Genomic DNA, 26,769 nt, shown 5'->3' with positions numbered 1-26,769 from the left:
GTTCAGAAAAGTTCTACCCAATGGCATTTTGGAATAGGTTTAGCTCCAACACAGATGGAAAGGCTGAATTCCAGAAACCTGTTTTTGGAAATCCTGCCTGCCAGGTGATGGATTATAGGTAAGCAGATGAAGTGGGTGGAGACACAACAGACATGACAACTGGGCAGGTCAATTTTGAGAGCCATAATAAAAGCAGAGGTGGTCGTTGCTCTGTAGATCTAGAGCCTGGACTAGAAGATGATGCTGTACTCCTGCCATAAGTACTTCAGCTGCTTCTCCAGTATATGGTCTTAGATCTGCTTCTTCAAAACGTACTGTTTACTTTTCATTGTATCAAAGGACATTGGGCTTCCCAGAGAGTAGAATGGTGGCAGTTGTTAGCTCAGTGTTGCCAAGGAAAATATTTGGCTGCATACAGAGTTTCCTGAGAGCAAGTTAGTACATGACCTCAATCTTTTCCAAGCTTATCATAATGCTGTAAGGCTGTGCTGATTCAGCAAAGCAATCTATAATCACTTGCAAAATGCCCCTGCCTCACAGGGATGTTATGAAGCTTAATAAGATAATGCATGTGAAGTACTCTGAGCTCCACAGAAGAAAGGCGTTAAGTAATAATATTCTGCATCTATAATTACGAGCAGTCTCACAAAGACAAGAATCCAATAAACTTGTCCACAAATTACAAATAAAAACGACTTTAAATAATTTAACATAAATAACTGTATAACAAAGGAAAATGTGAAATCGTTCATGTTTAAAAAGTGGAATGGACACACCTCATAAGGCAAAGTCAAAATGAAAAAAATACAACTAGACACATTTCTACTAAAAGACAATTACATCCCATTGTGGTAAAATAGAAATCGAATCAGAAACTTATAAGAGTATATTTTACTGACGTTATCTTGAGACATTGCTATTAATGAATTAAATTTAGTATCATTTCTATGGTTTTTCTTCCAATAAATTTAATTTTTAAAAATCAAAGTCAGTATTAACAATAATAAAATTTGTTTGGTTATAAAATGGTAAAACCAAAAACATAAATTCTAACTCTCATGGGGATAAGACCTGAGTATATTTTACCAAATGTAAATTTATTAAATATTAAAATAATGCTGCCCTCCCCCTGCCCCACCCCAATAGCATTTGTCTTCTCGATGGCATACACTTGTTTCTTGTTCTTCTGGACAAGCCCAAGCAGAAAGTCTACTTTAAATAGGGTGTCTCCAAAAGAGCAGGCCCAGGCTGAGCTGGCATCATTGGGTCCTTTGGTGTCACTGTCTTTATTGGATAGCACGTGGGCATTTTTGGTACCTGTTATCATTTCCTTCAGCAATCTTCCTGGAATTTCAGAGGATTCTTTTTTTCCCCCCTCTGTTCCTCCATAACACTGCCATAATATCACTTACTACATCATATGAAAATCATCACATCTTTTTTTTAAAGATTTTATTTATTTATTCATGAGAGACACAGGCAGAGGGAGAATTAGGCTCCCCGAGGGGAGTCTGATGCAGGACTTGATTCCAGGACTGTGGGATCACACCCTGAGCTGAAGGCAGATGCTCAACTGCTGAACCACCCAGGTGTTCTGCAATCATCTGATATGATCTGGACCCCTTCATACTGTTGAGTCCTTCAGCCAGAAATTGTACTTTTCATCTTTGCATCCCCATCCTCCATTGCAACTGCTGATGCACGTAGACAGACTCAATAAAAGTGAGTTGAACTCATGATACTCTGGAGAAAGCAATGGGAAGAATCCCTCAAGTGGTCTGGGTAGGTTGTATAGAATCCATTCCAAGCATACAGAGGGAACAAATGATTTTACTTTTTTTTTTTTAAATTTTTATTTATTTATGATAGTCACGGGGGGGGGGGGCGGGCAGAGACACAGGCAGAGGGAGAAGCAGGCTCCATGCACCGGGAGCCCGATGTGGGATTCGATCCCGGGTCTCCAGGATCGCGCCCTGGGCCAAAGGCAGGCGCCAAACCGCTGCGCCACCCAGGGATCCCTGATTTTACTTTCTAATTTTTATTCGTAATTTTGTTTTCAAAGAGATTAGTATTTTATTTTTTTAAAAAGGATTTATTTGAGAGAGAGAGAAAGAATGAATATAAATCTCAAGGAGACTCCCCACTGAGCTTGGAGCCCAACTCGGGGCTCACTCTCACAACCCTGAGATCATGACTTGAGCTGAAATCAAGAGTCAGATGCGCAATGGATTGGGCCCCTCAGGTGCACTGGTAGTATTTTATGTTTTTAAAGGAACATAAACATGGTATTACATGGTGAGGATGCAAAGTTAAAAAAAAAAAAAAAAACAAACCTTGCCCTCCTGTGTAAAGGCACACTGCAATGATTAAGCTAAATCCTGAAATAGAGTTATTACTGCATTTTCTTTGTACAGTGTTGTGGACTTGTGCAATAAAAGAAAAATGAGGGCTGCCTGGGTAGCTCAGCAGTTTAGCGCCGCCTTCAGCCCGGGGCGTGATACTGGAAACCCAGGATCGAGTCCCACGTCGGGCTCCCTGCATGGAGCCTGCTTCTCCCTCTGCCTGTGTCTCTGCCTGCCTCTCTCTCTCTCTCTCTCTCTCTCTCTCTCTCTGGGTCTCTCATGAATGAATAAATAAAATCTTAAAAAAAAAAAAAGGAAAAACGAAATTTATAAATTTCTAAGCATTAGGAGGTTTTTTATTTATTTGGCTGTAAGACTCAGCTAAGTTCAGGAAACAGCATTGATCCAGATGCTGAATGAAGAGAGACTCTTAATTATCTGAGATTTCACTGGGAATGCTTTCATCAGAGACTGAACATGGCAAGAGCTGATTACTTAACTCAAAATAAACTTCCATCAACACACCAGGAACAATGCATACACCTCAGGATGCTAACAGGGCCTAATTAGTTCTCTGAAGTGTAGTAGCTCAAAAGAATTTTGGAAAATAAAAATGTGAAGGTTAATGATCTTTTGTATTATCCTCTCAGGATAAACTCAATTGCCAAGGAAATTAGACTTAGAGGTCTCAAAAATTCAGGCTGAGAGCAAACTCTACGGGCATAAAATCATTTGCTAATTTTTCAAAGTTAAACCCATTGGTGAACTTTTTTTTTTAAGGTTTTATTTATTTATCATGAGAGACCCAGAGAGAGGCAGAGACACAAGCAGAGGGAGAAGCAGGCTCCATGCAGGGAGCCCGACATGGGACTCGATCCCAGATCTCCAGAATCACGCCCTGGACTGAAGGTGGCACTAAACCGCTGAGCCACCCGGGCTGCCCCCATTGGTGAAACCTGTAATCACTTCACTACAAAGGTGCCTGCGACATGGGCTGTGTATGTGTCCTTTCAAAGAAAAGTATGAATCACTGAGTGAGGAGTAGAGCTAAAACACACATGTCTAGATCTTTTCTTTCACTTAATACAGAAACCAAGAGCTTGATTTTAAAACCTCAATTCCAAAGGAGGAGGATTTCACATAGTGTGTGAAGAGAACCTAAGGGGCTCCTCATATTACTATACAGAAGAAAAGCAATACAGGGGAATTATTGCAATCAAACTGCAAGGAAAATCAAAGAAAGTTGAGGAGATGAATATTCCAAGTGACTCTTTTATGAAAGAGACAAACTGGGGAGGGGTGAGATGTTTCTGAGAGACAAGGTTTACCTTGGTAAGATTCCTTGGTAAGGGAGCTAAGGCATGGATCTAACAGAAAAATTGAGAACCACAGCAGCTAAGACTTTGCACAAGAATATTTAATATTGCAGGTCTTTACAACCCCTGACACTGGATCTATAATCTTGCAGGTTCATGAGGACCATCTTCTCCTCTCCCAAGAGTCAATCTGGACAAAATTAAAAATTGTCCTGTTAATTCTTTGTGTGTTTTAAATATGAAGATAGCTCATTGTGTTCTATAGACAAAGGATAGGCAGTAAGTATATTCTTAAATTCTGAGTAACTCCTATATTGAGATGGATGTCAAAGATAAAACTGCTATTGCTTTGAAGCCAGTAAGTAGGGACCAAAAAGTTAAATGTCCACCTGTTCAGGTAGGTAATGTGTATTCATTCACCTGAATACTGAAACAAAACCAATCAAGAGAGACACAGTAGATCCCTATCTACCTCTACAACTGCACAGGTAGCCTCACCCCTATTTCTCAGCAGCCCCACCTTGAATATTTCCTTAAAAACATAGGGGAGCCATTCTTTTGTTCTCCATATAATCTAAGACTCACTATTTATATATGTGGTCTTTGACTCAATAGAACTAACAGGAGAGGAAGAAGGAAAAAGACAAATACAAGGGGGATACACATATAGAGGTAAGGGGGCACCTCTTGTGGGATCAAAAAAGATAAATTTAGGGCTTCTTTTATTTTTTTTTAAGATTTCATTTATTTATTCACGAGAGACCCACAGAGAGAGAGAGAGAGAGGCAGAGACACAGGCAGAGGGAGAAGCAGGCTCTATGCAGGGAGCCTGACATGGGACTCGATCCCGGGACTCCAGGATCATGCCCTGGTCCGAAGGCAGGGATACCCAGTTTAAGAGTTTCTAAAGATTGAAGATGAGACTGGGATGCAAAGATTGAAACAGAGCTTCATTTACATTTCAAAGAACATGATTTATTAAGTGTTTTAAAGACTTCCTGCAAGTCTGTAACTTTTCCTTTGTTATTTTTTCTTTATTTGTTTCACTAGCTAAACAATTCCAGAATTAAACGTTTGCTTCTGAAATAAGAGGTGCACATAAAAACTTGAGTGTTGTGTTGCAGTCAACCAGGGGAGAAGATGACTCCCAGTAGGAATAAAGAGAACAGTAAAAGAACACAGAGGGAAGGGAAGCAGGTGAACCATGAAGACCACAGACAACTTGGGCCCCAAGTCTCTTACTCTACCAGCCTGAGCTCACAGTAACTCCTGGCTTCCACGCCCTCAAGGGCCTGTGCCCAAACTCCATAACTCCTGGACCTAAAAAAAACAAAAACAAAACAAAACAAAAAAACTCCTGGACTTGTCCTGCTGGGACTCTGCCCTGTTGCAAGGGTCTTGACTGGTGTCCGGTGTTCCCTAGTAACTGGAGGCCTGGAAAGGGAAAAATCCAGAACAGCCTACGAGGGCAGAATAGAAGGAAAAAGAAACCATGCTCTGGGCATCTCAGAAAATCCACAACAGATCTTCCCAGGAAATAGAAGAATGTGCTGATTGATCAGCTTCTATAGTAGCTGTTACCTGTAATAAACATCAGGTCAGTGGTTCCCACCTTTTCAAGTAAAAGGGCTCTTTTAAATATCAATAATGTCCACAGAGCCCCTCAGCATCTATGTTTGAAATGATATAGAACAGAAAGAAAACATTACAATAAATTTAGTATTGCTTCTAAAAGAATTTGTATCTTATTTATCTCCATGCCATCTCTATATTGGAGACACAGCTGTACATACCTCATATATAAAGAACTATTGTAATTAGAGGCATTATTGGTTACAATAGGCTTTATGGAACTGGTCCAGGAATCTAATCACCGAAATTGCATTGTTTTGATGGAAAATATCCTCCATTCCAAACAATTAACTTATATATAAATCTTAGGGGAAAAAATGGTTTTTAAAGTTGAAGATTCAGTGTTTCTTTTCTTTCCTTTTTTTTTTTTTTCTTTTGAGAGAGAGTGAAAGAGCCGGGAATGGGGTGGGTATGGGGAGGACTGGGAGAGGGGGAGAGAGAATCTTAAGCAGGCTCTATGCTCAGCTAGGAGCCTCATTCAGGGCTTAATCTCACGACCCTGAGATCATGACATGAGCTGAAATAAAGAGTCAGACGCTTAACTGACTGAGCCACCCAGGCACCCCAAGACTCTGTGTTTCTTAAGAAAGCACAGGACAGCCTGGGTGGCTCAGTGGTTTAGTGCTGCCTTCAGCCCAGGGCTTGATCCTGGAGACCTGGGATCGAGTCCTGCATTGGGCTTCCTGTGTGGAGCCTGCTTCTCCCTCTGCCTGTGTCTCTGCCCCCCCGCCCCATGTCTCTCATGAATAAATAAATAAAATCTTTAAAAAAAAAGAGAGAGAGAGAGAAAGCACGGCAGTAGGTCTCTTCGACAAATGGTGTTGGGACACCATTGGTGCTGGACAGCCACATGCAAAAGAATGAAACCGGACCACTCCCTTACACCATACACAAAAATAAACTCAATAGATTAAACACCTAAGTGTGAGACTCGATACCATAAAAATCCTAGAAGAGAGCCTAGGCAGTAATCTCTCTGACATCAGCTATAGCAACATTTTTCTAGGTATTCCTCTTGAGACCAGGGAAATAAAAGTAAAAATAAACTACTGAGACTCTATCAAAATAAAAACTTCTGCACAGCAAAGGAAACAATCAACAAAACTATAAGGTGATCTACTCAATGGGAGAAAATATGTGCAAAGGATATATCTGATAAAGGGTTGGATCCAAAATACATAAAGAACTTATGTAACTCAGGGTGCATGGGTGGCTCAGTAGTTGAACATCTGCCTTTGGCTCAGGTTGTGATCCCGGGGTCCTGGGATTGAGTCCTGCATCAGGCTCCCCACAGGGAGGCTGCTTCTCCCTCTGCCTATGTCTCTCTGTGTCTCTCATGAATAAATACAATCATTAAAAACAAAAACAAAAAATCCTGATTTAACACAATACCCCAAAACAAATAATCCAATTTAAAAAAGGGCAGAAGACATGAATAGACATTTCTCCAAAGACATACAGATGGCCAACAGACACATGAAAAGATGCTCAACATCACTCATCATCAGGGAAATGCAGATCAAAACTACAATGAGATGCCACTTCATACCTGTCAGAATGACTAACACCAGTAACACAAGAACAACATGTGTTGGTGAGGATGAAAGGGGAATCTTCTTACACTGTTGGTGGGAATACAAACTAGTGTAGCCACTGTGGAAAATAGTACGCAGGTTTCTCAAAAAGTTAAAAATAGAACTACCCTATGACCTAGCAATCATACTGCTAGGTATTTACCCAAACAAAAAAAATAATAATTCAGAGGGACACATGCACCTCTATGTTTATAGCAGCATTATTCAAAATGGCCAAATGATGGAAACAGCCCAAGTGTCCATCGATTGTGAATGCATAAGGAAGATGTGGCATATATATATAATATATATTATATATAATAAATATATATAAATAAGTATAATAAATATTATATATACAGCAATATTAGCCATGAAAAAGAATGAAATCTTGCCATTCGCAATAACATGGATGGAACTAGAGAGTATAAATGCTAAGTGAAGTCTATCAGTCAATGAGACAAATACCATATGATTTTACTCATATGCAGAATTTCAGAAACAAAGCAAATGAGCAAAGGGGGGTTAAAAAAGAGAGGCAAACCAAGAAACAGACTCTTAACTATAGAGAACAACCTGATGCTACTAGAGGGGAGGTGGGAGGTGGGTAGAGAATGGATGAAATAGGTAGTGGGGATTAAAGAGTACACTTAACATGATGAAACAAATAAAATAATAAAAATTTAAAAAGAAAGCATGGAAGCAGGAAAAAAATGAATTCTTCAAGCACTTAAAGGCCTAAAGAAATGAAGACATAGTCTCCAAATGGCCCAGGAATTCTAACGTTCACTGTCTGTCCTTCATGAGAGTGAAAAGGCGTCTCAGTAATGAACATATGGGAAGCAGCACTAAAGCCAAGTACTGGCATTATTTATTTTACATTTCTTTTCTTCTACAAGACAAAATGTCTTATTTATAAAGTTGCTGGGCCCAAAGGACTCTAAATCTATTACAGGTGACCAAGGTTCTAACACGCAGAATCCAAGTCCATTCCAATGAACACTTTTTCTCTCCTGGGTAAAATCAATCTATTTTTGGTATGTGACCACATTGAACTGGTGCTTTCTTCTGTTCAAAATGACTGAAATGAGAAACATAAGGCAAAGTAGCCTTTTGCTATGGACAGCTATGGATATCTAAAATTTTGAGTTTAAATATTTGACATCTAATAAATCCATTTTACAGACGAAGTCTGCATTTTACACACTTCCTTTTCAGCACCCATGTTAAAACACCCGCTACATTGTCTCGTATATAGCTAAGTAGTCTTGTGTGAAACAGGGACCTCAGATTCTGTTCCTTTCCTTTACTTCTGGTCCATAATGTAATGAATGTTGAGGTGGTCACAATGATTAAAGTAGAGTGGGTAAAGTCTCTGTTTTGCTCCCCATATATTTTCTGAAATGGGAGAGAATACCTTAACCAGGCCAGACTGTTGTTTATCTAGAGGTTATACTGCACAAAAAGATGGACAGATAAAATGATGAGACATTCACTCTGACAGAACAATTCCTCATCTGTTCACATCAGGGTACAAAATGAATGTTCTAAAACAAGTTTGGTATCCAATTTTCTGGCTAAATACCAAGGAGTCTTTTTTGGCCTGGATAGCAACCTTCTATTTTCTTGGGATCTTTTATCATCTTTTTTCCTGACAGGAAAAGCTGAGCTGCCTTAAAAGTGTACATCATCCTCTAAAATAGGGATCTGCAAAAAAAATTCTTCTCAGTAACTAAACCAGTGTCTCAGTAGAGCTTAAATTCAGCCAATAACATGCTCACCCAATTCACTTATAACAACTTCTTCCAAATGGCAGACAAAAGCAAGAGAACACCTGGGTGATGTGTTTGTTTATCCTTCCACTTCACGGGGAGACTCTCTGGCTTTGGAGCAAAGCAGAGATCTGGATTTGAGTTCCAGTTCCACCACCTTCTATCTGTGTGACTCTAGACAAGTGACTTAAACCTTAAATTCCTTGTCTGGAAAATGGAGCTTGTACCTAAACTCACCCTACGCAGTGGTGCTGCACGGATGAAATGACGATGGCTGTAAGCACTCCATATGTGAGCACTGTAGAAGCTGACCCTTTTGCTTTTGACCTGGTATATACTCTACACTTTGCTAGTCTACAGGGATGACTCTGTTTTGTAGGGCCCGAAGCTTATGACAATGTGAGGGGAGTCTCTTCAAGAACACAAATTAAGTGTTAATTCTCCATCTTATTTATAGAAAATGTGAAAAGATGGCTTCCCCATCTCACTACATGCTACAACTCCCAGCACTCACTGGGGCCAGTACAAGTAAGAATGCTTGCATCCCAACCTTCACTAGTTTAGTGGTAATTCTGCCTCTGAAAGTATACAACGTAAATTCCTAACCTATTTCCCTTATTTTTCATGTCAGCATCTGGCTCTTGGAGAAATGTGAATGCTCTGAATACAGAGCAACAGCTTTCATGTCTATGTGAAATTCTTTTCACCAATGAACAACACCTTAGCATCTTTTCATTCTTTGATACTGAGATTACTAGAAAAAAAAACAAACAAAAAAAAAGACAGTATGGGGAGATATTCATCAGTAATCAAAGAAGCCTAGTTTAAAATGCATAGGCATGAACACATAGGAACCGGGTTAGAGGCAGTTATAACCTCTAGGAGCTATTTGCTCTAATGGTTCCTTGAGCTACAATGCTTCATAGCCATTAACTGCAGTCCCCATAAGATTTAAGATATTTAATGAAATACCATCTAACCCCAAATCATCAAAATCTCTTCTATGATAAGATGTGTTAGAACTACCCCTAATAACACAGCAGTAACTACTGTAAATCTTTCTTTTGGTTTTGAGTATGTTACTTTTGGAATTTCTCTGTAGATCAACATTTTCTCTCAAACAAAAGCAAAGTCGAAGACATGACCACCATTCTCAGAGGCAGGTAATGGAACACAGTAGAAAGATCACAGGCTTTGGAATCACCAACAGACTATAGTTGGAATTCTCCTTTGTCATTTACTAGAGTTACGGCCTCAATCTGACTACAGTTTCTCCAAGTCGGTTTCCGTATCTATGAAACAGACAACACATCAAGACTCCCTGAGAGTCGGGCCATCCACGGTAACCGGTGGACAGAGTACAGAACACAGCAGGCTTCCAGAATGGATAAGAAGGTAGCTGGAAAAAGTATGTACAGGTATACTTATATGACATTTGAAAAATATTGCTAAAGAAAAAAACCAGTAGCCTTGGATATAAGGAATCCCAGTTCTTGACATCAGATTTTATCTAAGCGTTACCCACATGGTAAACTTCAATATATTTTTGGAGGTCAAAGAGTTGTATTTCCTATCTCTTCTGTTATCACAGTCTGCCTTCTGTCTCCATCTAGCTATGCTTACATATCTGTATTCATCTATCTATCATAGTACTTCCTCACATACTGTATCTCTTCTTTTTCTTAGATCCAAATACCAGCTTAATCACTTATTAATAAATGTAGGCACAGGCCAAGCTGAACAACCACAGGCCTCCCTCTAGGGTGCGTTCTCAAATTAGGGAGAAGGATGTACATATGCTAAGGATAAGCTATTCTAAAAAGGCTTTAATGAGTTCTTTGTTAATGAGCCCCTGGATGGCAGGGACAGTGTTTTGCTTTTCCTTGTATCTCTGATGCACAGTATGTGGCACATAGAGGGCATCTGGTAAATGTACCAGGAATAGAAGTATGAATTAATGAGAAATCATGTTTCAAAATAATTATGATATGGACGCTGCTCATTTCCAGACTACACCATTGAAATTTATTTTACATGCTATTTCAAACTCACATAGTAGTTAATGATGGTCTTTAAATGCCTTCTATCATTTATCACCCCCCACCATCATTCTAGTCATACCTTCTTGAAATAGCTAAAGAAAACATTAAATTTCTTGTTGCTTTCACATTCCTGTAAACCCTAATTTTTGTCCATTATTTACATAAACACTTATTAAGTATCTCCTATGTGCAAGGCATTAGGGAAAGGATATAAAAACGAATAAGCTATGGTTCTTCTATCAAAGAGTTCGAATGGTAGTAGGGAGTTTTTGTTTTGTTTTTAAAGCTTAAACTATTACATGACAAGCCAAAATGAGGTATCTATTTTACTTAACTGTAGCCCACAAGCTATGCGGCTACAGGTTAATGAGTAACTAAGGCTTTAGGCTCTGCAAAGATGAATGTTTAGACAGATGGCACCTTAAATGCCAGGTGAGGACATTTTACTTTCATCTCTACAGGGGAGACTCACAAAGTTCAGAGAACAGCCGTTACATATCCACACATTTTTAGGAAATTAATGTCGGTAGCAAGAAAAGTTGGAAAGAGCTAAAACTGATCAAGGAAGGGATTTTAGTTGGGGATAAAAGGCAGTCCAGGATTAGAAATGAAACAGAAGGCAGCGACCATGTACGGCTACAGCACGGAGCACAAGTAGAAGTGTTTGGAGAAAGGATGGTTACTAGAGAAGCTAAGCAGGTGAGGGAGGAGGAAGAGGCCTGCTGATGTGGTGAACAGGAAGTCACTGTCGATATTCCAGGGAGCACTTTTTTTTTTTTTTTTAAGATTTTATTTACTTATTCATGAGAAACACAAAGAGAGGTGCAGAGACCTAGGCAGAGGGAGAAGCAGGCTTCTCATGGGGAGCCTGATGTGGGACTCGATCCCAGACCCTGGGATCATGCCCTGGGCCAAAGGCAGATGCTCAACTACTGAGCCACCCAGGCATCTCAAGGGAGCACTGTTTGATGAGCAGTGGCAAGCAAACAGGCCAGATTTTAGTGAGCACACAGAAAATGGGAGCGTATAACTTACTTCATTTATAAGAAACCTGGAAATAAGGGACAAAGAAGGATGGAACAGTGTAGTGTGGAGAAGGAATCCATCATCAAAAGGTTTTAGAAGCTCAGATCTTTCTGGGTCCCAGGCCACATGCTGATGTCTCTCTGTTCACTCCTCTGTTAGCTGTAAGGCTAATCGCATCCACTGAAAGTCAACCAGACAAGCATTCTCTAGAAGAAACTTCTTTGATAACTCATTCTATCAGTACTTTTGATAGGTGTGTACCATGTATACAAAATATGCATTTGTTTATAAACTGCATGCACCTACCACTATTAGGACATATATTAAGCATTATAAGAACACAATGTTATGAGCCCTGGCTTATTTTTCATCTCTAGCTGAAATGTCAGTGAGCAAGGACCTTCCACAAACCCCAGGCGAGAATATATACTTCCCGGCCTTACACTATTGGTATAATATATACACCGGCCTTACACTAGACATACATTTTGCACCACTACACACTTATCCATGACCCATCTTTCCTATTCCTAGACTCCAAGTTCCATGATGGCGGCAGCCATGTCACCTAAGCATTGCTGTATTCTAGGACTCCGTAAAAGAGGCAGCACTCATCAGGTATTTTCTGACTCACAAAATGATGTGTTATTTTTGACTCACCATGACCCACTCTTAACCAAGTTTCACAATTGAGAGCTGGGAGTGTAATTTTCATCTCATTGCTCTATCTAATTACCATGGCGGTAAATGAGGACAACCAACACTGGCCTTTGCCCAGTTCAACTGTCCCCTGGTAAACAGAAAAGAGAGTATGTAGAGACCACTTAGGAGATAAAATAATACTTTAAGGTTTCTAGTTAAGAGAATGGGGTATTTTAACCCTTGGTAAATTTTCAATCTGTTTAGCAAAATATTTTAAAACCTGATTTTAAAAAGCCAAGTTACAGCCACTTTCGAAACAGTATAATGGTTCCTCAAAAAATTAAACATAGAATTACTACATGACCCAGCCAAACCACATCTGGGTATATATTCCCAAAAAAATGAAAGCAGGGATCTGAACAGATATTTGTACACCAATGTTCATAAAGCATGATTTACAACAGTGAAAAGGTAGAAATAACCCAGATGTCCATTAATGGATAAATGGATAAACTAAATATTGTTTATATATGTAATGGAATACTATTCAGCCTTTAAAAGGAAGGAAATGATGACGTGTATATATATACATCTATAGGAACACAGATGAACCTTGAGAACATTATGCTAAGTAAAATAAGCCAATCACAAAAAAATAAAGACTATATGATTTCATGTATATGAGGTACCTAGAATAGTCTAATTCAGAGACAGAAAGTAGAATAATGGTCACCAGGGGCTGGTGGGAGGAGGGGTGAGTACTTATCTAATAGAGAATTTCTGTTTGGGATGATGACAAAATTCTGGAGATGGATATTGGTGACAGTTGCACAACAACACAAAGGTATACTTATTGTCACTCAACTATAAGCTTAAAAATAAAAGATCAAATTAAAATCAATTCTCAGGTTAAAGTTAATTGGTATCCAGTCCTTTTTTTTTTTTTAGGATTTATTTATTTATTTATGGATGATAGAGAGAGAGAGAGAGAGGGAGAGAGGCAGATACACAGGCAGAAGGAGAAGCAGGCTCCACACCAGGAGCCCGACGCGGAAATTGATCCCGGGACTCCAGGATCACACTCTGGGCCTAAAGCAGGCGCCAAACTGCTGAGCCACCCAGGGATCCCTTTTTTTTCTTTTTCTAAAGTAGGTTTCACGCAGTGTGGAACCCAGTGCATGGCTTGAACTCACAACCCTGAGATCAAGACCTGAGCTGAAGCGGTGCCTAGGTGGCTCAGTCAGTTAAGTGTCTGCCTTCAGCTCAGGTAATGATCCCAGGGTCCCAGGATCATGCCCCACATTGGGCTCCATGCTCAGGGGAGAGCCTGCTTCTCCCTCTCTTCCTAGCTCATGCTCTCGGTCACTATTTCTGTCTCTCTCTCTCAAATAAATAAATAAAATCTGGAAGAAAAAAAAAAAAACCTGAGCTGAGATGGAATCAATTGCTTAGCTAACTGAAACACCGAAGTGTCTTGAATTAGCATTATAAGCAGATCTGCAATTCTTATATTCTGTGAATTATCTTTCACTATTGCATTCTTAGAAAACAAAACAGAATTTAAGAACTTGTATGCTGATAAAATCAAGTCTACAGCAGTAACTGTACTAACAATTATAAGGTCCCAAATTGCAGAAGGCCAATTTTTATTGGACTTTGTGCTGATAGCAAAGCATAAACTGTAGAGGTCTCCATTTCTTACCCATAAATGATGAAGATAAAGAACATGATCATTGTTTTCCTAAGACTATTACCTTAAAAACATTGAGGGTAACAGAAAAGAGGAGAGAAGATGTAAAAAAAATAGACTGCTGCACTTATGACCACAGATAAATGACCCACTAATGAGCAAAAAGTAAATATATTTTTTTTAAGATTTAATTTATTTATTCATGAGAGAGAGAGAGAGAGAGAGAGAGAGAGAGGGGAAGAGACACAGGCAGAGGGAGAAGCAGGCTCCACGTAGGGAGCCCGACATGGGACTCGATCCCAGGACTCCAGGATCACGCCCTGGGCCAAAGGTAGGCACTAAACCGCTGAGCCACCCAGGGATCCCCAAAGTAAACATTTTCTAAGCAGAAATGAAATAAAGTATCACAGACTGAACAAGACTAGAAAGGGAATCGGGAAGTGACATACACGAGTGCCTCTGTCCACCCCCACATTATATATAAACAGTATGATCTATGAAGGTCGTACTCCTTCCTTCTTTTAACCTATATAAAGAAGTCTTATGTAGTAAATGGCTTCAGGGAGAGAAACACCCTTTAGGGGAACATGAGAAATGGCTGACATGAGGCAGAGTATCTCAGAGGAGCAATCTTAATGTCATTGCAATTTTCTCTCACTTTCCAACTGACTTCAGATTTGCCTCAAGGAGTCTTCCTGCACCTAAGAACCTCCTCCTCATCCTTTTTAGCTTAAGGTCATGTTTGGTGCCCTCATTTTTCAGCAATATATGAAACTAAGATATTTGACCACAGAGAGCATTCAATGCTGTAATACAGTACTAGCTACTTACTCTTTTCAAAACATTTCTTTGGAAAAGATACTCAACATCATTAATCATTAGGAAAATGTAAATCAAAACCACAATGAGATTTCACCCCCTCACACCCGTAAAAAAGAAGGCACTCACACCTGTTAGGATGGCTGCTATCAAAAAACCAGAAAATAACAAGTGTTGGTGAGGATATGGGAAAACTGGAATTGTGCATTATTGGTGGGATTACAAAATGTGCAAATGCTATGGAAAATATATGGAGTATAAGGATCCTCAAAAAATTAAAAACAGAACTACCATATGACAGCAATCTCACTTCTGAAGATTTATCCAAAAGTATTGGAAACAAAGTCTCAAAAAGATATCTGCATACACACATTCACTGAAGTGTTGTTCCCAATAACAAGATGTAAAAACAACTTGAATATCCATTGATGGATGAATGGATAAAGAAAATTTCATATATACATACAGTGGAATATTATTTAGCCTTAAAAAAAAATCCTGACATACACAACAACAAGGATGAACCCTGAGGACTATTATGCTAAGTTAAATAAGTCAATTGCAAAGACGAAATACTTCATGATTCCACTTATTTTAGGCATCTAAAGTAGTCAAAGCCACAGAAACAAAAAATGGAAGGTGGTTGCTAGGTGTTGGGGGTCAGGAGAAATGGCAAGTTATTCAATGCGTATAGTTTCTACCATGCAAGACAAAAAGGTTCTAGAGGTCTCGTACAACAGTGTGCATATAGTTAAAATACAGTAATGTACACTTAAAAACTGCTAAGAGGGCAAATTTATGTTACATGTTTTTTTTTTTTTGCCACCAAAACACACACACACACAACAAAAAAACCACCAACCCAGAAAAAAGTCTCCTTAGAAAGACCAATTACAACAGCTGCATGTCCAATAATTATTATGGTATAATCCATTTCTTAATTTCCTGAAAATTAGCTTAACCTAAAGTAAACAGAAACTGTCACATTTCCTTCCTCCTTGTTCTACTAGTACAACAGGTTGGGAAAATAGGCTTGTTCTGAAGGGAATGGGAAAGGGAAGTGGAAAGGGAAGGCAAAAAATAACACAAAACTAAGAAAAATATATGTTAAGCCTAAACCAACCAGAGAACGACAACAATTAACAGAACAAATAGTGGTGTTTTTGCTCTATATCTTTTATTTATTCCAATGTTAATTACAATACATAAATCTGATTGTAATAAGCCATTTCTAATCTTATTTTTTTAAAGATTTATTTATTTATTTATGATAGACACAGAGAGAGAGAGAGGCAGAGACACAGGAGGAGGGAGAAGCAGGCTCCATGCAGGGAGCCCGACGCGGAACTCGATCCCGGGACTCCAGGACCGCGCCCTGGGCCAAAGACAGGTGCCAAACCGCCGAGCCACCCAGGGATCCCCTCCATTTCTAATCTTTAGTAGTGAATAAGTTATATATATACACAGACACACTTATATAATAAGCTAATTATAATGCATTTGGAAACTCTTGTTCTCTTCTTTCTACCACATCCCAAATATTTAATTCATTTCTCAAAAATTGTATTATTCTTCAAACTAAGAAGAATGAATTAGAGGTAACAGTAGCTCATGGAACTTTAACATATCTGAAAATCTTAGATATAAGTTCTTTCGAAGCCATTATATCCAGTATCTGCATAGCACTAAATATAAAATGTGAGTGTGCTTTCTATTTGCTACATATTCTAGTCTAACACAATATGTCTATCTTAAATCAAGGAAAAATCTCCCAAATTAACTGAAGATCATAATAAAAATTTAAAAAAATTATAAAATGCCACGCCCTTGGCTTTTCAAAATATATTCTAGTTGACAAGTTGTGTAGATTTGTCATCCTTATTTTATTAAGGTTTTATTTATTTATTCATGAAAGACCCAGAGAGAGAGAGAGAGAGAGAGGCAGAGACACAGGCAGAGGGAGAAGCAGGCTCCATGCAGGGAGCCTGACGTAGGACTCGATCCTGGGTCTCCAGGATCAGGCCCTGGGCTGAAGGCGGCGCTGAACCACTGAGCCACCCAGGCTGCTTATCCTTATTTTAAATAGCTTAACAATAACCCATAATCCTTGGACCAACTTGTCATCCTTATTTTAAGATGGTCTCAAGAACTAACCTTATTAGTGCCTAAGAAAGTTAAAAGTTTACCAAATGCACTTAAGGAAACAAACACACTTTCAGGAGACAAACCAAATATTATGAATACTATCTGTCCCCAAAAAAGGTTATAATTACCTTTGTACAAGAGACAGAACATACTCAATTATTAGCATAAAAATTTCAAGTTCTTAAATTTGGGATGCTGTTTCCCCCAATATAAAGTCATTGTACAGGGCTTGATAAAAGCTAGGCATCAGAAAAATCTGAGACATTTGTTTTACACACTAAAAACAAACATGGTGCTCAGAAATGCCACAGGTGTGAATGATGAGTGGATATGATCTCTGACATCAAGGAATTTATCATTCAATTGGGTAAGAGAAAGGAAAACCCACAAAAAAAATAATCAGAAGAAAGAAATGATATGGAGATTCAAAGGAGGTAAGTCTATATTGATTGGGGATTAAGAAGCATTATTTAAGATGAGCCCTGAAGAATGACCAGTAAGACTCTAGTGGGAAAAGACAGAAATAGAATAAGGAGGCATTCCAGATAGGGAGGTAAGAGTATGAATAATGATGCAAAATAAAACCCCATAAATATGTGTTAGAAACAGGAAGTGGTCTAGGGTAGTAACCTTAGGGTATATACACTGAGGATATGGAACACAGTAGTGGGCTAAACTGGCCAGATGTGGGGTACTCGTGAAGGCACCTTGCCATTGGACGTTCTATCATCACCCAGCCTAGATTCCCTTTTACTGTGAAACCTGTAATAGTTGTAATATTCCACCCTAGTGGATTACTAATGGTGGGGGATAGTCAACCAGCTAACAGGGAAGAGGAGAGAAGCATTCCCGGCAGAAGACTCCAAGGCAAGAAATTGTGCATGTGTGTAGGCCTGTGTCAGTGCTGGTTGTGGAGGAGGGGATAAGAGTTTAAGGAGTTCGTAGGCTAGAGCAAGGGAGAGGATGAAAGCACGGGAAATGGATCAGAGAGGGACTTGTATGCAGTGGTGAAGGTTCTTCTCTTGGACTCTGTCACCAAGCCTATTGGCAGTCACTGAAATTGAGGCAGAAGGATCAACTTAGCTCTCTCTCATTGGGGTTTTAGAGAAAACTTTTTGCTGATTCTGGTGTGGGAATGGCCCCGTATTCCTCCCGTGGGCACAGTGACAAATATGACAATTTCTAAGCCCCAGGAGAAGAGGTAGGGCTGGGAGCATACTGATTTGTGTCCTGCAGACAAGGACAGGGGAAGGCTGAGCAGCCAGGACACAAGTGTGGGCACTCTTCACCAAGGATGGGGTGGAATTTAAACAGAAGGTGAGGGCTGACAGCTAGGGAGCTAAGGCCAAGGGCTCTTAACTAAGTGCTCAGAGTTGTCAAATAAGACTATGCATGGGGCACCTGCATAGGCAGTTAAGGGTCTGCCTCAGTCAGTTAAGGGTCTGCCTTCGGCTCGGGTCATGACCCCAGGGTCTTGGGATGGAATCCAAAGTCAGGCTCCCTGCTCAGTGGGGAGCCTGCTTCTGTCTCCCACTGGTTGTGCTCTCTCTCTCTCAAATAAATAAAATCTTGAAAAAATTTATCTTTGTTTAAACATGAAAATGTATGCTTCTGAGTCCCTTCCTTGTCTTTGTCAGGCTCTCTATTGGTCTTTGTGGGTCTTGCTTACTACCTTTCCATCTTGTTCTTTCTCTTCTTCCCTTCCATCTTACTCTTTCTATGCCCTTCAACAAGTTATAAAAATGAATAAAAGGTTATGTACAAAATATTTCTTGTTAAAGATAAATAAGGTATTTTGTAATTCTCTAGCATGTTTTAACTTACTTTTTCTTGTTGTTTTATTAGTTACATGCCTTCCTTCCCCTGAAGTCAGCAGTATTTTTTTTTTTAATTTTTATTTATTTATGATAGTCACACAGAGACAGAGAGAGAGAGAGAGAGAGAGAGAGAGGCAGAGACACAGGCAGAGGGAGGAGCAGGCTCCATGCCCCGGGAGCCCGACGTGGGATTCAATCCCGGGTCTCCAGGATCGCGCCCTGGGCCAAAGGCAGGCGCCAAATCGCTGCGCCATCCAGGGATCCCTGAAGTCAGCAGTATTAAAAAAAAAGAAAAGCTTCCCATTTCCAGTATCACTGGAATCTAGAGACCATGGTAGACAACTTCAAGGCAATTCTGTTAAGGATTGCTAAGAGTCTCAATTTATGTCACCTTCTCCAAATTTCAATATTGCTTATGGTACTTTACTTACTGTCCCATCTGGATCTCACCTGTCCTTTTAAGCCTCAAATTCAACCAAATGCTTCAAAATAGCCTATTCTGTAGCTAAACAGTCTGACTCCACATACAGTATATGCCTTTGAGGGCTCTTGTGCCTTTGTTCAGGTTCCTTGCTTCCTGTTTGGAAGGCCTCTCTGCCCCAACCCTAAATCTCTCACCTATTACAATCTTGTTTTCCCTGAAGAAAGGAATAGAGACAACTAGAAAGACAACTAAGAAACAATATAATGGCAGTAAGTACATATCTATCAATAATCACTTTAAATGTAAATGGACTAAATGTTCCAATCAAAAGACACAGAGTGACTAAGTGAATTTAAAAACAAAATCCATCTCTATGCTGCCTACAAGAGACTCACTTCAGACCTAAGGACACATGTAGAGTGAAAGTGAAAGGATGAAAAGATATTCCCCACAACCGGAAGCAAAAAAAAAAAAAAATATATATATATATACATATCGGGGCAGCAATACTTATATCAGACAAAAGTGACTTTAAAACAAGGACTGCAGGGGATCCCTGGGTGGTGCAGCGGTTTGGCGCCTGCCTTTGGCCCAGGGCATGATACTGGAGACTCGGGATCGAGTCCCACGTCGGGCTCCCTGCATGGAGCCTGCTTCTCCCTCGGCCTGTGTCTCTGCCTCTCTCTCTCTCTCTTCTCTGTGACTATCATGAATAAATAAAATCTTTAAAAAAAAAAAAAAAAACAAAAAGAACAAGGACTGCAACAAGAGACAAAGAAGAGCATGATAAATTCAACAAGAGGTTATAACAATCGCAAATATCTGTGCACCCAACACAGGAACATCTAAAAATATAAAACAAATATTAACAGGCATAAAGAGAGAAATTGACAGGAATACAATCATAGTAGAGGGCTTTAACATCCCACTTACAACAATGGATAGACCATACAGGCAAAAATAAACAGGGTAACAATGGCTCTGGATGACACTTCAGATCAGCTGGACTTAATAGGTATACACACAGAACTTACATTCCCGAACAGCAGAATATACATTGTTTTCAAGTACACATAGAACATTCTCCAGGACAAATCAGGTTAGGTCACAAACAAATGTCAAAAAATTTAAGGAGACTATAGTCACATCAAGCATCTTTTCTTTTCTTTTTTCTTTTCTTTTCTTTTCTTTTTTCATCTTTTCTAATAGTGATGAAAAACTAGAAAAAGATTATAAGAAGAAAACTGGAGTGGGAAAAAAGAAAAAAAAGAAAGCAAATGTGGAGACTAAACAACATGCTTCCAAACTAAAACTGGGTCAACAAAGAAATCAAAGAGGAAATAAAAAATTAACCTGAGATAAATGAAAATGAAAACAAAATGGTCAAAAACTTCAGGATGCAGCAAGAGCATTTCTATGTGAGTTTTATAGTTACACAGGCCAACCTCAAGAAATGAGAAAAAATCTTTTTTTTTTTTTTAATTTATTTATGATAGTCACAGAGAGAGAGAGAGAGAGGCAGAGACACAGGCAGAGGGAGAAGCAGGCTCCATGCACCGGGAGCCCGACGTGGGATTTGATCCCGGGTCTCCAGGATCACGCCCTGGGCCAAAGGCAGGCACCAAACCGCTGTGCCACCCAGGGATCCCAAATGAGAAAAAAATCTTAAATAAATCCTCCAACCTTACACCTAAAGGAACTAGAAAAAGAACAAAGGAAATAATAAAGATCAAAATGGAAATGAATTAAATAGGGCAGCCCCAGTGGCTTAGCGGTTTAGCCCCCGCCTTTGGCCCAGGGCGTGATCCTGGAGGCCCGGGATCAAGTCCCATATCAGGCTCCCTGCATGGAGCCTGGTTCTCCCTCTGCCTGTGTCTCTGCCTCTCTCTCTCTGTGTCTCTCATGAATAAATATATACATAAATAAATTTCTTTTAAAAAGGAAATGAATTAAATAGAGACTAAAGGAATAATAGAAAAGATAAATGAAACTAAGAGGCGCTTCTTTGAAAAGATAAAAACCGATAAATCTTTAGGTACACTTACCAAAAAGGGGGGAGGGGAGGGTTCAAATAAAATCAGAAAAAGAAGAGGAAAAGTCACAACTGACAGCACAGAAATACAAAAGATTGTAAAATATTACTATCAAAATTTATATGCCAATAAACTAGACTGCCTAGAAGACATGGATCCATTCATTCCTAGAAACATAAAATCTTCAAAAGCTGAATCAGTAAGAAATAGAAAATCTGAACAGACCAATTACTACTAATGAAATTGAATCCATTATCAAAGTAATAAACAAGAGTCTAGGGTCAGATGACTGCACAGGTGAATTTTTCTAAACATTTAAAGAAGAGTTAATAGTTATTCATCTCAAGCTATTCCAAAAAAACTGAGGAGGAAGGAATTATTCCAAAGTCATTCTATGAGGCAGGCATTGTCTTGACACTAAAACCAGACAAACACTGTTAAAATTGGTGCAAAAATCCTCAACAAAATAGCAGCAAACCAAATTCAATAATACACTAAAAGGATCATTTACCATAATCAAGTGGGATTTATTTCAGGGATGCAAGGATGGTTCAATATCTGCCAATCAATTAGTCAATGTGATACAGCACATTAATATAATGAGTAGAAATCATATTAGTATGTCAATAAATGCAAAAAAAAAGCATTTGACAAAATTGGACATCCACTCAGTGATAAATCTCAATAAAGTGGGTATAGAGGGAACATATTTCCACATAATAAAGGCCATACATATCATGACAAATCCACAGCTAGTGTCATATTCAATGGTGAAAAGCTGAGAACTTTTCCTCTAACACCCGGAACAAAACAAAAATGTCCACTCTCATCACTTTTATTTAATACTAGTCACAGCAAGCAGATAAGAAAAAAAGACATCCAAATTGGTAAGGAAGAAGTAAAACTGTCATTATTTGCAGATGACATGATTCTATATGTAGCAAACGCCACGGGTGCCTGGGTGGCTGTCTTTGGCTCAGGTCGTGATCTCAGGGATCCTAGGATGGAGCCCTATGTTGAGCTACTTGCTTAGCAGGGAGTCTGTTTCTCCTTCTTCTCTGCTCCTCCCCTACCTGCCTTTGTACTCGTTTTCTCTCTCTCAAATAAATAAAATCTAAAAAAAAAATAAAAAATAAAAAATGGAGGGAGGGAGGGAGGGAAGAAGGGAGGAAGGGAGGAAGGGAGGAAGGAAGGAAGGAAGGAAGGAAGGAAGGAAGGAAGGAAGGAAGGAAGGAAGGATCTTTCTCTTAAATAAATAAACAAATAAATAAAATCTTTATTACAGAAAAAAGGAAAAAGGAAACCCTAGACCACAATAAAAACTATTAGAACTAAGAAATGAATTCAGTTAAGTTGCAGGATACAAAATTCTGTTCCATTTCTATACAATAATAATGAACTAGCAGAGAGATAAGTTGAGACACATCCCATTTACAATTACTTTTAAAAAAAAACCCACAAAAATACCTAAAATAAATTTAACTGAGGAGGTGGAGACTTATATATTGTGAAAACTGTAAGATATTGACAAAAGAAACTGAAGATAACACAAATGACTGGAAAAATCCTCATGGACTAAAAGAATTAATATTAAAATGTCCATACTAGCCACAGTAATCTACAGATTCAATGCAATCTCTATCAAAAGACCAACAGTATTTTTCAGAGAATAAGAGCAAATAATCCTAATATTGGTATGGAACACAAAAAACCTCCAATAGTTAAAGCAATCTTTAGAGGAGAAAGCTGGAGGTATTGCTACCACAGATTTCAAACTATACTGCTGAGCTATAGTAATCAAAACAGTATGATTGTGGCACAAAAATAGACAAACAGATCAATGGAACAGAATAGAGTGTTCATGCTTGTATGGCCAATTAATCTATGATAAAGGAGGCAAGAATGTTTAATGGGCAAAAGTCTCTTCAATAAACGGTGTTGGAAAAATTGGACAGCTACAAACAAAAGAATCAAACTGGACTACTTGCTTACACCATACACAAAAAATAAACTTGAAATGGATTAAAGACCTAAATTTAAGACTGGAAGCCATAAAGATACTAAAAGAAAACATAGCCAGTAAACTCATGGACAGTGGTCTTATTAATATTTTTTTGGATCTGTCTCTTCAGGCAAATGCAACAAAAGCAAAAAATAAACAATTGGGAGTACATCAAACTAAAAAAACTTTTGCACAGGGAAGGAACTCATCAACAAAATGAAAAGGCAACCTACTGAATGGGAGAAGATATTTGGTTTTTGGACTGTTTTTAGTTTTACAATTCATTTAATGGCAACTGGCAAATCAACAAATTAGCAACAGTTATCTTCAAAGGTTTTATGTTAGCTTTGCTGTCATTTCTCAAGGATGATCAGATATCTAGGCATAGACATTTCTCACACAAGATGCATCATATAAATCAGACATGGAAAAAAAAATCAGACTTGGTTTATCACCAGCATTGATAAAACCAGACCTAGGGAAAGAACTAGGTCTGGGGACACGTGCATAGTCTCAATATAGTGAATGTTTAGCCTGCCCTGATTATTACAAAATCAGAACAGCGAGAATGTTCACAGTGGGAGAAGATACTTGTAAATGATATGTCATGACAAGAGGCTGACAGCCAAAATATGTAAAGAACTCCTACAAGTTAACACTAAAAGCAAAAAATCGTTATAATTAGCAAGTGGGCAGAGGACCTGAATAAATGTTTTCCTAAAGAAGACATACGGATGGCCAAGAGGCACATGAAAAGATGCTCAACATCAGTAACCATCAGGTAAATGCAAATCAAAACCACAATGAGCTATCACCTCATACCAGTCAGAATGCCTAGTATAAAAAGACAAGAAATAACAAGTGCTGGTGAGAATGTGGAGAAAAGAGAATCCTCTTGCACTGTTGGTGGTTATGTAAATTGGTACAATCATTGTGAAAAACAGCATGGAGGTTCCTCAAAAAATTAAAAATAGAAATACTATATAATCCAGTAATTCCGTTGCTGGGTATTTACCTCCAGATAATAAAAACACTGATTCAAAAAGCTATATGTACCTCTATGTTTATTGCAACACCATTTACAATAGCCAAAATATGAAAGTGACCCAACTGTCCCATTGATAGATTAATGGATAAAGGGGATGTGGGGTGTGTATGCGTTTACACCATACACAATAAAATATCACTCAGTCATAAAAGAGTATGGAATTTTACACTTGAAACAATATAGACAGACCTAGAAAATACTATCCTAAGTGAAACAAATTAGAGAAATGCAAATACTACATCATTTCACATACATATGGAATCTAAAAAATGAAATGAATAAACAAACAAAAACCAGAAACACTCGTGAATACAGAGAACAAACTGGTGGCCAGAGGGGAGAAAGGAGAGAGGGGAATGGGAGAAATAGGTGAAGAGGATTAAGAGGTACAAACTTCCAGTTATAAAATAAGTCATAGGAATGAAAAAGTATAAGTATAGAGAATATAGTCAATAATATTATAATAACTTTTTATGGTAAAAGATAACTACACTTCTCATGGTGAGTCATTTTATAATGTATATAACATCAAATCATGATGGTGTATACCTGAAGCTAATATAATATTGTATGTTGAAAAAAAAAAAAATATTGTATGTTGACTATACTACAACTAAAAATTAAAAATAATAAAGGGACAGCTGGGTGGCTCAGTTGGTTGTGTCCAACTCTTGATTTTGGGTCAGGTTGTGATCTCATGTTTGTGAGATCAAGCTCTGTGGTGGGTGCTGCACTCAGCATGGAATCTGCTTGAGATTCTCTCCCTCCCTCTCCATCTGCCCTACCCCAACTGAAAAATAAATAAATCTTTACAAAAATAATAATAAACTAAAATCTTAATCTTACAGTAAGAGCCAGTTCAGCTTTATTATCCTCCTGGAAGCTGTATCAGCATTTGTCATCATACTTATTCCCACTGTCCCCTGTAGTTCCTCAGCTGGTTATCTGTAAGGTGAAAGCTCCCACCAAGAGTGAAAGCTCCAAGGAAAACAATCATGTATTTTTTGATTACTGAATTCCAACCTAATGAAGAACAATGTATCTTGCATGTAGTATTTACTCAATAAAACATTTACTAAATGATGCTTGTTCTTGAATGAAATCAACACACACAGTGCAGTGTCAGAATTCCTTTTCATAACACTAGATGATGATCAAAAAAGAAAGGATGTCTACTTTCTCTTAGAGTATAAAGCTAGTTTAAGTCTTAAAATTATAGCTCATATCATAAATTGATATAGTCCTAAAGCATTAGGGTACATTAAATCTTCTTCATTTGAAAGCTGTTAAACAAAAAAATCCCCCTCCATATACTTAAGAAAAGGGGAGGATCCTAAGAAGAAATGAGAGCAAGCATTCCACCCCTGCTCGCTCATTTTAAGGATTTCATTAATAATGAGAGCCATGAATCCACATGAAAATATGAAAGTGCATTATATATAGATCAGTATAAAAGTATCTTTATTAAAAATTGCAATACCAAGGACATAATGCCAATCATAGATTATATCATCAACGAAATAAAGTCTGATTTATTACTACATGTATGGAAACATGTAATAGTTTCAGATCTTCAAGAGTAAGCTCCGGCCAGCCAGATTGTTTGCTGTGTTGAAGTAAATATGGATGAAATAAAAACTGGCAAGACTCTGCCCTGTTTAGCTCTGCTTAAAGCAAGATTCTTGAAAATGTCACTCAAGTAACAGGGACAAACAGAAGCCAACAAGGTCCAGCAGGTGCAGTAGAGTCTGAGGGAGTGATCCAGATGTAGTCACACCAACACATATTTTTGTGTATTTTTTTTGTCTGTCTGCATAGTTTGATAGCTTTTGTATACTTACTTCTATATTAAAATAAAAAGAATCAACACTGTAAGAACTTTAATTGAAGCTTAAAACTGAACAAAGAAAATATCCAAAATCTACTTGTTTCCTTATCAGTACCGAGTCCTCAGGAAGAAAACCTAGATCTATTTAGATGATGATTCCAAGTACAGATGTCAGAAGCAATAATAAGAGAAATTACTACTACTTAGTAAGTCTTTCTATGTACCAAGTACTAGATTAAATCTGTTATATATATCAAACACATCACAACTTTAGGTAGTGGGTATTATTATTTTATTATTATCTTCTTTTTACAGATCTACTTACATGTGATCATACAACTGGGGAGGAGAGAGACTGGAAATCATTTGATTTTAATAAAGCTCATGATCTTAATGAATTTATTACGCTGATTATTTTAACATATCCTGCCAACTGGGTTTGGGGCTTGCACTAATCTACTGCAGTCTACTCTGATGGCCTGCTTTTACATCTGGCTGGCTGACTTTGGCCATTTAATTATCACCAGCACTTCTAGAAGATAACAATACTAAAGAAGTTGACAATTGAAATTCAAAGTATATGTAATGAATAAGGGACCATTGTTTAAAAAAGTTAA

The 26,769-nt window shown here is 38.4% G+C and overlaps 1 protein-coding gene, 1 long non-coding RNA gene and 1 other non-coding gene across 15 annotated transcripts in view; 1 reads left to right on the top strand and 2 right to left on the bottom strand.

Moving 5' to 3' along the window:
- Positions 1-26,769, bottom strand: part of NCOA2 (nuclear receptor coactivator 2) — a 295,906-nt gene that overhangs the window by 76,968 nt on the left and 192,169 nt on the right. The window lies entirely within an intron of this gene.
- On the top strand, positions 1-26,769 carry LOC140620291 (uncharacterized). 3 transcript variants are annotated; one of them, XR_012020071.1, is made up of 5 exons: positions 1-118; positions 9,881-10,044; positions 12,239-12,322; positions 16,130-16,245; positions 26,468-26,768. It is a non-coding gene; the product is annotated as an uncharacterized lncRNA (long non-coding RNA). The 3 variants fall into 3 exon arrangements; XR_012020072.1 differs by lacking the exon at positions 16,130-16,245 and having other exon boundaries at positions 26,468-26,769; XR_012020070.1 differs by lacking the exon at positions 26,468-26,768 and having other exon boundaries at positions 16,130-18,967.
- Positions 23,723-23,854, bottom strand: LOC140620476 (small nucleolar RNA SNORA72). Its single transcript, XR_012020258.1, has one exon. It is a non-coding gene; the product is annotated as a small nucleolar RNA SNORA72 (small nucleolar RNA).

Source organism: Canis lupus, chromosome 28, assembly GCF_048164855.1.
Source record: "Canis lupus baileyi chromosome 28, mCanLup2.hap1, whole genome shotgun sequence".
NCBI classification, from domain to species: domain Eukaryota; kingdom Metazoa; phylum Chordata; class Mammalia; order Carnivora; family Canidae; genus Canis; species Canis lupus.
This window is presented reverse-complemented; position numbering and strand designations above follow the sequence as displayed.